This window comes from Herpailurus yagouaroundi, unplaced genomic scaffold (assembly GCF_014898765.1).
Source record: "Herpailurus yagouaroundi ecotype Mexico unplaced genomic scaffold, PumYag 182, whole genome shotgun sequence".
NCBI classification, from domain to species: domain Eukaryota; kingdom Metazoa; phylum Chordata; class Mammalia; order Carnivora; family Felidae; genus Herpailurus; species Herpailurus yagouaroundi.
Genome location: NW_024412413.1, coordinates 7,743,860 through 7,758,429, shown reverse-complemented (window position 1 = coordinate 7,758,429; position 14,570 = coordinate 7,743,860). Strand labels below are relative to the sequence as shown.

Here is a 14,570-nt window from a genome sequence, read left to right as displayed (position 1 = left end):
AAAAAAATGAAGGGGCGCCTGGGTGGCTCAGTTGGTAGGCGTCCGACTTCAGCTCAGGTCATGATCTCATGGTTTGTGAGTTCGAGTCCCACATCGGGCTCTGTGCTGACAGCTCAGAGCCCGGAGCCTGTTTCGGATTCTGTGTCTCCCTCTCTCTCTGCTCCTCCCCCACTCACACTCTGTCTCTCTCTCAAAAATAAATAAACATTAAAAAAAATTTAAAAAAAAGGGCTAAAATGGTAAATTTTGTGTTCTGTATTGTTCATCACAATAAAAAGATTACATAAAATCATGTTAATGAAACTATGCTGCAAACTGTAAAGCCCTGACTCATATACTATTTTTCTCTTTCCTTCATGGATGCTGTCAACCAATTAGCCAAAAAGGGGCCAACTATATATTATTACCTGGGATGGCGAGATTTCTGGCCGTGAATCCTAGTCCTTCCTCCTAGTTCACACACGCAACAGAGGCCGACAGAACAGCACCGCCAAAAGGAAGGGGAAAGACGGCTGCGTCCTCGGGGCAAAAACAACAGGGTAGGCACGATTTTCCATATATGGCCTGGTGATGAGAACCACAGGAAATGAAGCAGTAGGTGGTGACATCCTGGAATACGAGGCACAGAACAGTACCCTCGATTCTCAGGGCTACCAGGTGGTCAAGGGAAAGAAGAAAAAAGACACACCACAGAAGGAGTGTACGATCGGACACACACACAGAACAAGTACTTGGGTGCTGTCCTGAGCGGGGAGCCGGCGGGGGGGGGGGGGGCACTCATGCCAACAGATGGCCCTTCCAGAGATGAACAACACCGTGTCTGGAGTGGAAAGTTAATGAATGGGTTTAACAAAAGATTTAATATCACAGAAAATTATGATTGGTGAATTAGAAGACACAACGATACAAACCATCTAAAATGTAAAGGAGAGAAAAAAGACCGAAAATACTATCAAGCATATGTGTAATTAAAGTTCCAGAAAAGGGGGTAGGGAAAAAAAAATTTTTTTTTTTTTGAGAGAGAGGGTGAGAGAGAAAGAAACACAGAGTGTGAGCAGGGGAGGGACAGATAGAGGGAGACACAGAATCCGAAGCGGGCTTCAGGCTCTGAGCTGTCAGCACAGAGCCTGACGCAGGGCTCAAAACCAGGAACCGCGAGATCATGACCTGAGCCAAAGTCAGATGCTTAACCAACTGAGTCACCCAGGCACCCCAGGAAAAATAGTTTTTGAAAAAAATAACAGAAAAATTTGCAAATTTGATGAAAAGCATAAGTTCACAGATCCAAGAAGCTCAACAAACCGTAAACAGGATAAACACATAGAAAATAAGGGGCGCCTGGGTGGCGCAGTCGGTTAAGCGTCCGACTTCAGCCAGGTCACGATCTCGCGGTCCGTGGGTTCGAGCCCCGCGTCGGGCTCTGGGCTGATGGCTCAGAGCCTGGAGCCTGTTTCCGATTCTGTGTCTCCCTCTCTCTCTGCCCCTCCCCCGTTCATGCTCTGTCTCTCTCTGTCCCAAAAATAAATAAACGTTGAAAAAAAAAAAATTAAAAAAAAAGAAAATAAAACCAAGGCACATAATAGCAAAACTGCTAAAAAGCATGAGTAATAAAGAAAAAAAAATACTAGAAACAGTCAGAAGAGGGTGCCTGGGTGGTTCAGTCAGTTAAGCATTAAGCGTCTGACTCTCGATTTCTGCTCAGATCATGATCTCATGGTTTCGTGAGTTTGAGCCCTGGTCGGGCTCTGTGCTGACAGCCCAGAGCCTGCTTGGGATTCTCTCTCTTGCTCTCTGTCTCTCTCAAAGATAAATAAATAGGGGCTCCTGGGTGGCTCAGTCAGTTAAGTGTCCAACTTCAGCTCAGGTCATGATCTCGCGGTTTGTGGGTTCGAGCCCTGCATCGGGCTCTGTGCTGACAGCTCAGAGCCTGGAGCCTGCTTCGGTTTCTGTCTCTCTCTGTCTCTCTCTCTCTCTCTCTCTCTCTCTCTCGGCCCCTTCTCCACTCACACTCTGTGTGTCTCTCTCTCAAAAATAACCATTAATTTTTTTTTTAAAAAGATAAATAAACATTAAAAAAAACAGCCAGCAGACAAAAAGACACTTTATGGAACAAAGATGAGTGTAAATTTCTTATCAGAAACTCTGCAAGTCAGAAGTCAATTAAAAAACAAAACAAAACAAAACTCTCAGGGCACCTGGGTGGCTCAGTCAGGTAAGCGTCTGACTTCAGCTCAGGTCATGATCTCAGGGTTCATGAGTTCAAGCCCCAAGTTGGGCTCTGCACTTACAGTGAGAAGCCTACTTCAGATTCTCTGTCCAACTCTCTCTCTCTCTCTCTCTGCCCCTCCCCCACACCTGTGCACTTTCTCAAAAATAAATACTTAAAAAAACCTGTCAACATATAATTCTTTTTTTTTTTCCAATGTTTGTTTTTGAGAGACAGCGTGCGCTCATGCATGCACGAGCAGGGGAGGGGCAGAGAGGAAGGAGAAAGAGGATCCAAAGCAGGCTCTGCACTGAGAGCAGACAGCCTGATGCGGAGCTCAAACAAACCAACTGTGAGATCATGACTTGAACTGAAATCAAATACCTAACCGACTGAGCCACCCAGGTGCCCCGAAATAGAATTCTATACAAGAGAAAATAACCTTTAATTTAGTAATTTTTAAAAGTCCATTTGAAAAAGTCTGTTTGCCTTCATATTTAAAGGTTGGGGCACCTGGGTGGCTTGGTCAGTTGAGCCTCCGACTTTGGCTCAGGTCATGATCTCACAGTTCGTGGGTTCGAGCCCCCTGTCGGGCTCTGTGCTGACAGCTCAGAGCCTGATGCCTGCTTTGGATTCTGTGTTTCCTCTCTCTCTGCCTCTCCCCTGCTTGCTCACTCTCTCTCTTTCTCTCAAAAACAAACATTTAAAAAAATAATGTACAGATTTAAGCCTAGATTTCTAAAACTAATGAAAATAACCTTTAAATATAAAGACAAATAGACTTTTTCAAATGGACTTTTTTTTCATGTATTTTTTTAAAGTTATTATTATTTGTTTTGAGAGAAACAGGGACAGCATGAGCAGGGGAGGGGCGGAAAGAGAGGGAAAGAGAGAGAATCCCAAGTGGGCTCTGTGCTCAGACAAAACCAAGAGATCATGACCTGAGCCGAAACCAAGAGTTGGACACTTAACTGACTGAGCCACCTTGGTGCCCCTTTCTCATGTTTTTTAAAGTAAAGTCTACAACCAACATTGGGCTCAAATTCATGACTCCGAGAACAAGAGTTCCATGCTCTACGGACTGATCCAGCCAGGTGCCCCTCAAACAGACTTTTTTTTTTTTTAATTTTTTTTTTTAACGTTTATTTATTTTTGGGACAGAGAGAGACAGAGCATGAACGGGCGAGGGGCAGAGAGAGAGGGAGACACAGAATCGGAAACAGGCTCCAGGCTCTGAGCCATCAGCCCAGAGCCCGACGCGGGGCTCGAACTCACGGACCGCGAGATCGTGACCTGGCTGAAGTCGGACGCTTAACCGACTATGCCACCCAGGCGCCCCTCAAACAGACTTTTAAAAGTTACTAAATTTGGGGCACCTGGGTGGCTCAGTTGGTTAAGTGTCCAACTTGATTTCGGCTCTCTTGGTTCGTGGGACTAAGCCCCACGTCAAGCTCTGTGCTGGTAGTGCGGAGTCAGCTTGGGATTCTGTCTCTCCCTCTCTCTCTGCCCCTTCCTTGTTTTCTCTCTCTCTCTCTCTCAAAATAAATAAACTTAAAAAAAACTTTTTTAAGTTACTAAATTAATGCAAAAGATTACAAAGAGCAGACAGAAAAAGAGCAAGGTGTGAGATTTAAACTCAACCATAGTATTTATAGTAAATGTAAATGTTCCAAACACTCCAATTAAAACGTAGACATTATTAGATCATATTTTAAGAAAGACCAAAACATAACTATATACGCTCCATAAGAAACCCATTTTAAATGTAAAGACACAGATAGTTTAAAAGTGAAGGGATGGAGAAAGACAGATATACAGATGTTAAAAGAAAACTGAAATGGCAATATTAATATCAGGAAAAGCAAACTTCAGAACAAGGAACATCAACAGGGATGAAGAGGGAGATTTCCTCACAGTAAAGGTGTCAGTTCATCAAAAAGATGTAGCAATCCTAATGTGTATGCCAATATATCTGACCACTTATATAAAATGGAAACATTCCTTGAAACATAAAATTACCAAAACTGGGGTGCCTGAGTGGCTCAGTCAGTTAAGCAACTCACTTCAGCTCAGGTCATGATCTCACGGTTTGTGAGTCGCGCTCTGTGCTGACAGCCTGGAGCCTGGAGCCGCTTCGGATTCTGTGTCTCCCTCTCTCTCTGCCCCTCCCCTGCTCATGTTCTGTCTCTCTCTGTCTCTCAACAACAAATAAACGTTTAAAAAAATTTTTTTAATTACCAAAACTAACAAGAAAAATAAAAAGTCTAAATAGCTCTACACCTATTTAAGAAATTCAACTGATAATTCAGGGATGCCCGGGTGGCTCAGTCGGTTGAGCATCTGACTTCGGCTCAGGTCATGAACTCACAGCTCGTGAGTTCAAGCCTCGCCTCAGGCTCTGTGTTGACAGCTCAGAGCCTGGAGCTGCTTCGGATTCTGTGCCTCCCTCTCTCTCTGCCCTAACCCACTCACATTCTGTTGCTGTCTCTCTCAAAAATAAATATACATGAAAAAAAAATTTTTTTAATTCAATTCATAATTCAAACCTTCCCACAAACAAACTTCCAGGCCAAGATTATTTCACTGATGAATTCTATCAAACATATAAGGAATAAATAACAGAAGTCATATGTGATTCTTTTAGAAAATAGCAGGAACACTTCTCAACCCATTTTTATGAAATCAATGTTACCCTGGTACCAAAAATTTTTTCAGTTATAAGAAAACAAAAGACCAGTAGCCCTCATGAACATAGATGTAAAAATCCTAAGCATCTACCCAAAAGAATAGCTATTACATTATAAGTGTAATATAATGAGAGCAAAGGATTTCTCCCTAAGCTCAGGAATCAGGCAGTAATCTCCATTCTCACCAATTCTTTTCAACATTATACTGGATGCTTTTGGCAGCAATATAAAACAAAAAAATAAATAAATCAAAGACAAAATTGTTAGCAAGAAAGAAGTGAACTGTTTTTATTCTCGGTGTCATGATTGTGTAAATAAAAAAACCCATTAGGAATCTACAAAATAGCTATTCAAACTAGTAAGTTAATTAATCAAGGAAAGAAGACACAAGAAAAGTAAACAAAGATCATTAGCATTTCTATGTATCAGCAATTAACACTTAGAAAATGAAATCTATAGGGGCATCTAGGTGGTCAATGGAGTAAGCTTCAGACTCTTGATCTCGGCACAGGTCATGATCCCACAGTTCGTGGGATCAAACCCCGCACTGGGCTCTGCGCTCACAGTGCTGAGCTTCCTTGGGATTCTCTCTCTCCCTCTCCCCCATGTTCTCTCTCTCTCTCTCTTAAAAATAAATAAACTTAAAAAAAAAAGAAACATATATTCTATGGGAGCCTAAGTGGGGTGGCTCACTCAGTTAAGCATCTGACTATTGACTTCAGCTCAGGTCATGATCCGAGGGTCCAGGGATCAAGCCCTGCATCAGGCTCCTCGCTGAGCATGGAGCCTGCTTAAGATTCGTTCTCTCTCTCCTTCTGCCCCTCTCCCATTCATGCAAATACATAAATAAAATATATATTCTAAATATGAGTCTTTTGTCAGATATGTGGTTTGTAAATGTTTTTACCAGCTTATAGCTTATTTCCCCATCCTCTTAACAGGGTTTTTATGCAGTCCAGTAATACAATTTTTTCTTTTATGGATCATGCTTTTGGCATCATGTCTAAGAACTCTTCAACCAGACCCTAGGTCTTAGAGATTGTCTCTTATGTTATCATCTCAAATTTTACAGTTTTATGTTTCACAGTAAATCTAAGAACCATTTTGAGTTTGTTTTTGTACACAGAGGTTTGGCTTGAGGCTTGCTTTGTTTTGTTTTGTTTTGTTTTGTTTTGTTTTGTTTTGTTTTGTTTTGCCTACAGATATCCATCCAGTTACTCCAGCACCCTCGGTTCCAAAAACTATCCTTTCTCCCCCAAATGACTTGTATCCCTTTGTCAAAAATAAAACAAACAAATGAACAAAAGTTGGTCATACTTGTGTGGGGCTATTTCTGCATCCATGGAACCATATGTGCGTTCCTCTGCCAATACCACCATAGTGCTGATCAACGCAGCCCAAAGTCTAAAAATCAAGCAGAGCGATTCTTCCATTTTTCTTCTTCAGAATTGTTTAGCTATTTTGGTTCCTTTGTTTTCCCCATAGAAAGTGTGGAATAATCTTGTCAAAATATACAAAATAATCTTGCTGGAGTTTTGATAGGAATTGTGCTAAATCTATATATCAACTGGGGGATAACTGACATCTTTACTATATTGTATCTTCTTGTCCAGGAACACAGAATGTTTCTTTATATCTCTTTGATTAATTTCATCAATGTTTTTTAGTTTTCAGCATGCAAGTCCTGTACATGTTTTGTTACATTTACACCTAAGTATTTTTTTTCTTCTTTTTTCTTTTTTTGGGTGTGTGTGTGTGTGTGTGTGTGTGTGTGTGTGTGTGAGTGATGACTTTTTTTATCTCATTTTTTAAGAATTTTTTTTAATGTTTAATTATTTTTGAGAGAGAGAGAGACAGAGTGCAAGCAGGAGAGGGAGACACAGAATCCAAAGCAGGCTCCAGGCTCTGAGCTGTCAGCACAGAGCCCAATGCGGGGCTCAAACTCACAAACCGAGAGATCATGACCTGAGCTGAAGTCAGCCACTCAGTGGATTGAGCCACCCAGGTGCCTCTTCATTTTTATTTTAGAGAGAGAAAAATATTGAGAGTGCATGAGCAGAGGAGAGGAGCAGAGGGAGAAAGAGAATCCCAAGGAGGCTCCACACCGTGGAGCCTGACATGGGGCTTGATCCTACGACCCTGGGATCATGACCTGAGCCGAAACCAAGAGTTGGACACTCAACTGACTGAGCCACCAGGCACCCCTGTAATTATACATGCTATTTTTACTTTTAATTTTGATTTTCATTTTTTAAGTCTTTCTTTTTTAATTTACATCCAAATTAGTTGGCATATAGGTTTTTTTTTTCTATTTCAGTCTCATTGATAGTATACAGAAAGAAATACAGTTGACTTCTATATGTTCATCTTGTATCCTATAACCTTACTGAACTCATTTATTAGTTCCACTGAGTTTTATTGCTGTTGATGCCACGGGATTTTCTACATAGACCATCATGTCATCTGCAAAAAGAAATGTTTTATTCCTTCCTTTCTGATCCATATCCCTTTTATTTCCTTCTCTTGCCTCATTGCACTGGCATGAACTCCCAGTATATGTTGACTAGCAGTGGTGAGAGGGGACATTTTTGCCTTGTTTCTGATCTTAGAGGAAAAGTATTCAATATTTCCATTAAGTATGATGTCAGTTGTAGGTTTTCTGTAGATGTTTTTTAGCAAGTTGAAGAAGTCCCCTCCATTTCTAGTCTCTTGAGTTTTTATCATGAATGGGTATTGAATTTTGCCAAGTATTCTTTCTATATCAATTCATACGATCATACAATATTTCTTGGTAAATTACATTGGTTTATTTTCAAATACTGAACTAGCCCTGGATCTCTGGAATTAACTTCACTTGGTTGTGATGTACAATTCTTCTTATACATTTCTGAAATCTATTTGCTATTATTTTGTTAAGTATTTTTGAATCTATATTCATGAGAGATATTGGTCTGTAATTTTCTTTTTTTATTTTATTTATTTTTTGTTTATTTTTTTACTGTCTTTGGTTTTAATATCAGGGCAATACTGGTTTCATAGAATGAATTGAGAAATGACTGAAATGGCTCTCATCTTCTATTTTCTGGAAGAGATTATATAGAATTGGTGTTAATTCTTTAAACATTTTTTTAGAACTTTCCAATGAAACCATCTGGACCTGGAGACTTCTTTTTCAGGAAATTTTATGAATTCAATTTCATTAATAGTTATAGGGCCATCAGGGCTATTCAGATTATCACTTTAATATTTGATGAAGTGAGGTAGTTTATACTTTTTAAAGAATTGATACATTTCACCTAAATTATCAAGTCTGTGTGTATAGAGTATTTTGTGGCATTCTATTATCCTTTCAATGTCTGCAGATTCTGTAGTGATATTCCCTATTTCATTACTGATCTTAGTAATGTGGTTTGTCAATTTTGTTGATCTTTTCAAAGAACCAGGTTTGGTTTCATTGATTTTTTTCTATTTTTCTGTTTTCAATCTCAATTTTTTAGCTTCATTATTTCCTTCATTCTATTGGCTTCAGAATTTTTTTTTTAATTTTCTATGTTTGTTTTTGAGAGACAGAGAGAGACAGAGCACAAGTGGGATGGGGGGCAGAGAGAGAGAGAGGCACAGAAAATGAAAAAGGTTCCAGGCTCTGAGCTGTTTGTGGCTCAGGCTCACAAACTACAAGATCATCACCCTAAGTCGAAGTCAGATGTTTACCCAACTAATCCACCCAGGCTCCCCTGCTTTAGGGCTTTTTAAATCTCTTTCTGATTTCCTGAAGTGGGAGTAAAGATCATTGATTGATTTGAGACATTTCCTCTTTCCCAATATAAACAGTAAGTGCTATAAATTTCCCTCTCCATTCTGCTTTAGCTGCATCCTACAAATTTTGCTATCTTGTATTTCACCTAAATTCGGTTCATTTTTTTTTTTTTAATTTCCCTTGAGAATTCATCTTGGAGCCATGAAATATTTAGAAGTGTCTTGTTTAATTTCCAGGTGTTGGGAGATTTTCCTATCACCCTTCTGTTACTGATTTCTAGTTTGGTTCCATTTATTCCAGTGGGCAGAAATTTTACTTTATATGATTTCAATCCTTTCAAACTTGTTGAGATTTGCTTTATGGCCCCAAATATTATCAATCTTAGTTCCATGGGCACTTGAAAAAAGAATGTGTATTCCGCTGTTGTTGGGTAGATTGTTCTAGAACATCTGTAATGTCCATCAGATCTTGTTGGTTGATGGTGTTATTGAATTGTATATCCCTGCTGATTTTATGTCTAATTGTTTATACTTGTTGAGAAAAGGGTGTTGTCTACAGCCATACCACCCTGAACGCGCCCGATCTCATCTGATCTCGGAAGCTAAGCAGGGTCGGGCCTGGTTAGTACTTGGATGGGAGAAAAGGGTGTTGAAGTCTCCCAACTGTAACTGTGGAGATGTCTATCAGTTTATGCTTCACCTATTTTGCATCTTGTTATTTGGTGCACAAACATTTAGGATTCTGTCTTCTTGGTATATTGATTCTTTCACCATTATATAATACCCCTCTCTGTCCCTAGTAATTTCCTTTGTTATAAAGTCAACTTTGTCTAATATTAACATAGCCACTCCTGCTTTCTTTTTATTAATGTTTGCATATATTTTTTTCTATCATTTTACTTTTAATCTATAATTATTATATTTAACATTATGTGATATTTAAAATGTATTTCTTATAAACAGCATATAATTAGGTCATGTTTTGGGGTGCCTGGATGACTCAGTCAGTTGGGCATCTGACTTCAGCTCAGGTCATGATCTCACAGCTTGTGAGTTCAAACCCCACCTCGGGCTCTGTGCTGACAGCTCAAAGCCTGGAGCCTGCTTCAGATTCTGTGCCTCCCTCTCTTTCTGCCCCTCCCCTGCTTGTGCTCTGTCTCTCAAAACTAAATAAACATTTTTTAAAAATTAAAAAAAAAAGAATACTCTGTGCTACCCCAGTAGTGCCTAGATGTAGACACACATAAATAAGACATATTTTTAAAAATTATGCCATGTTTTTATGTTATTTTTTTTTAACGTTTACTTATTTTTGAGAGAAAGAGAGTGAGCAAGCACACAAGGGGAGGTGGGGCATAGAGAGAGAGGGAGACACAGAATCTGAAGCAGGCTCCAAGCTGTCAGCACAGAGCCTGATGCAGGGCTCAAACCCATGAACCATGGGATCATGACCTGAGCTGAGGTTGGATGCTTAACCAACTGAGCCACCCTGGTGCCCCTATTTTTAAAATTTTTTTTTTAAATATTTCTCAGTAATCTCTACACCCAATGTTGGGCTCAAACTCACATCCACAAGATCAAGAGTCACACACTCTATGGACTGAGCCAGCCAGGCACCCCTAATTGGGCCATGCTTTTAAACCCATTCTGCCAGTCTCTTCTAACTGGTGTGTTTAGGAGATTTCCACTAATGTAATTATTAGTATATTAAGGCCTCAGTTTGCCATTTGTTTTCTGTTTGTTCTCTCAGCTTTTCATTTCTGTTTTCTTTTTCCTGTCTTACTGTGCTTTACCTGAATATTTGCAGAGTTCCATTTGAATTTATGTGTAGTGTTATTTAGTGAATTTCTTTGTAAAGTTTTTTAGTGTTTACTCTAGCTATTTCATCATTTACACATAACCTATAAAGTCTCTTGGTGTTAACATTCTACCAGTTTGAGTTAAGTACTAAAATCTTCACACCCCTTTATCCTGCCTCATTCTAGTATCTTCTACAAACGCTGAGGACCACATTAGGTCATACTAAAGGTTTTGCTTCAACTGTCAAATACAATTTAGAAAACTCAGAAAGAGAAGTCTATGTATTTACCCATATTTTTACTCTTACAGTGTTCTTTTTTCCTTTCTGATGTTGTAAAATTCAATTTCTTTTATTTCCTTTCTGTTTAGACAACTTGTTTTAGTCATTCTTTTAGGTTAGGGCTGCTGGAGACAAACTCTCTTAGTCTTTATCTGAGAATGCCTGGATTTCCTCTTCATTCCTGTCTTGCTAGGCTTCCCATTTCCTGGGCCTTTGGCTTGAGGATTTGTTTTTGTCTGTGTCTGTTGACGGTTCCAGGTTCCAGGCTTCTCCAGATCCAGTCTGGGAAGCGTCAGGCAAAAGGAAATTCAGGAACTCACCGCCATGTCATTCTTTGTGTCCAAACATCCCTATCCGGTCCACCTTCTTTCCACCTTTCAGAATTTTCTTGTTTGTTCAGTGTATAGTCTCCATATATAGAATGCCCAGGGCTTTTAGCTGTACTTAGCAGGGAAAATAAGGAAAACTATGTCTACTCCATCTTCCTGGAAACAGACACCCAGGAAATTATTTTTTTTAATACTCATATTTATAATGGCATTAAAATATGAAATATTTCAGAATAAATCTAACAAAACATGTAAAATGGCTGTACAATGAAAAGGACTAAGCACTAGTAAAAGAAATTTTAAAAGCCTAAGTAGGGGCGCCTGGGTGGCACAGTCGGTTAAGCGTCCGACTTCAGCCAGGTCACGATCTCGCGGTCCGTGAGTTCGAGCCCCGCGTCAGGCTCTGGGCTGATGGCTCAGAGCTTGGAGCCTGTTTCCGATTCTGTGTCTCCCTCTCTCTCTGCCCCTCCCCCGTACATGCTCTGTCTCTCTCTGTCCCAAAAATAAATAAACGTTGGAAAAAAAAAAAAAAAAAGCCTAAGTAAATGGAGTGACATACCATGCTCCATATTATCCAATATATCCATCCAATATTATTAAGATGATACTTTCCCCCACGTGAATTATAGATTTAGTGCAATCACAGTAAAAATCCCAGGGTGGTTTTTTAATTGATAAGCTGATTATAAAATGTATATGGAGATGCAAAGGATACAATAGCCAATTTTGAAATTGTAATAGCAAACAATCATGAGAAGGAAAGACTAAGTTCAAGGACTTCTACCTGATAAAGACATACCATAAGTTACAATAATCAAAAGAGTAAGACATTATCATAAGCATGAACAGGTAGAACAATGGAACAGAACACAGTCCAAAAAGAGAACCACACATTCATGGACAACTCATGTGCAACAAAGGTGTCAAGGTAATTCAACAGTGACAGAATAATCTTTAGAATAAGTAAAAGTGGAACAACAGACAGAGATCAACAAAACAACAAAAACCCCTTTGATCTATACACCAAACTACAAAATATTAACTCAGACTTTATTTATTTTGAGAGAGAGAGAGAGAGAGAGAGAAAGAGAGAAAGAGAGAGGGACAGACAGTGAGGAGGAGGGGCAGACAGAGGGAGAGAGAATCCCAAGTAGGCTCTGCGCTGTCTTCCTCTGCTCCTCCCCACTCTTGCATGCGCACGCACACGCGCTCTCTTTCAAAATAAATGAACTTAAAAAGAAAGAAAGAAAAGTGCTTACCAGCATTCATCTTCAGGGGAATGCAAATTAAAATGACAATGAGATCTATTATACGCCCACTAAAATGGCTCCGATTAAAAAGACGGTCAATACCAACTGTAAGCACAACTAAATTTCTGTTTGGCATGTAAAACGCCTAACTTTGGAAAATAGTATGATGGTTTTTTATAAAGTAGATGATACCCTTATCATGAAACCCAGAAATTCTACTCAGAGGTACTTACCCCACACGTCTGTCCATGGTGGATGCCTGTTCACTGCCGCTTTGTTTCCAACAGCCCTAAAGTGGAAACAACCTAAATGTCCATCACCAGGCAAAAAGATATCCATACCCTGGAATACTACTCAGCAATGAAAAGAAATAACCTAATACGTGCAAAAAAAAAAAACATGGATGAATCTCAAAAACTTTATGCTGGGTGGAAAAAGCCAGATATAAAAGTATATACTATATGACTCCATGTGTGTGGAATTCTAGAAAAAGCAAAGCTAATCTATCAGTAGCAAAAATCAAAATGGTGGTTGCCTAGGGCCAGGATACTGGGGGTAGAGTGGGAATGACTGCCAAGGTGAGAAGTGAGAACTCTTCTTTGTGGTGGTTGGTGGCTACATATCAAACTGTATCCTTAAAATGGATGCATTTTAGGGGGACCTGGCTGGCTCAGTTGGTAGAGTGTGTGACTCTTGATCTCAGGGTCACGAGTTCAAGCTCCATGTTGCATGTGGAGGCTACTTAAAAAAAAAAAAATGGATGCATTTAATAATATACATGTCCTATCGAAATAAAGTTGATTTAAAAGACATTTAACTTTTTTCCTAATTTCTTCACATCTTTCTGCAAGATGTGATGCTCTTCCCACTCCTTGCTTCTAAAACACTGTCTTTGACTTCCTTAATATCATCTGTCTTGATTTTCTTCCTCCTTCTCCAACCACACACCTTAAACCTTTCCCAAACAGGTTTCACAATTTTGGCCAATTTCTCGAGTATTGTTTTTGTTTTTTTTGTTTTGTTTTGTTTTGTTTTTTTTTTTTCAGATTTCTGCTGCTCTGTCTACACACTTTCCTGGCTGACCTCCCCTACTCCCAAAGTTTTACATTAATTAATAACCTCTATTTGGGGCCCAGATCTGCCCCCTAAGCCGCTGGCCCACATTTTCCCCAAAGGCAAGGGAAACAGTTCCACCTTGAATATACTAGACACCTCCAACTTCACATGCCCTATACTGGGCTCATCACCAAACACTTCGGTGTCTCTTTAATGACCACTGAACCCCAGCTACTCAAGTAAGAAACTATGGAGTCTTCCTGGCTCCTCCATCCTATTCATTTTCCATCCAGTGCAAGTCTTGGCTACTCTATCCTCTAAGTTATTCAAGAACTTGTTTCCTTTTGGCCACCCCCACTGGCATATGTCAGGCCCTCAGAGACTCTTTCCTAATCTATCACAGTAGCTTCCAAACTGGTCTCCCAATCTCTGGCTTTTCTCCCTAAATGCATCCCCCTAACCACAGCCAGATCACCTGTGTCATCCTCTTGACTAAAAACTTTCTAGAACATAAATTATCCATAGGTCAGTTTCCAAATTCCAAATTCGCATGACACTCACAATCCGGTCTCGCTCCCTTCTCCAACGTCGCCACCTTCCAACACCATGTTGTGACAACTCCGACATGCAGGGTGTCACATTATTTCTCATTAAAACGTGCTCTGGACGTGTCCTCTCTTCCCTGGGCTCATGATGTTTCCTCTGGAATTCCCACTCATCCTGCAGGACCCAGCTCCATATTCCTGCTCCATGAATATTCTCTGGCTCTCCCTCCATGTCCCTAAAGAACCCCATTTCTGCCTAGACTCCAGCATACGAGCACATATGACACTGTGTCATAACTTTCTCCATTTGAGTGTGTCTCCCACCAGACTGACCTCCTAGATACTGTCATTCATCTTTGTCTCCGGGCCTAGAGCACACAGCACAGTGCTCAGCACAGAGCAGCTGCTCAATAAATGTTGGACGGATGGACGGATGGATGGATGGACGGACGGACGGACGACTGAATGAATAAAAAAGGAAGCTCTTTGGCCCAATGGTTTCTACTTTGTAATATGATGCATCCATATGCACACGTTCACATCCATCTTCGATTCATTCCTTCTAAAAATATTCCTGTGATTTTCTTTTCCTTCCTGTTATATTTTACGAAAAACTGAAAATTCTCGTACAAGCCATCACGACGTGTTGGCCTGGTCAAGC

The 14,570-nt window shown here is 40.0% G+C and overlaps 1 pseudogene; it reads left to right on the top strand.

The window, feature by feature from the left end:
- The first annotated feature begins 9,200 nt into the window (after positions 1 to 9,200).
- On the top strand, positions 9,201 to 9,307 carry LOC121041149 (uncharacterized; annotated as a pseudogene).
- The last annotated feature ends 5,263 nt before the right edge of the window (positions 9,308 to 14,570 follow it).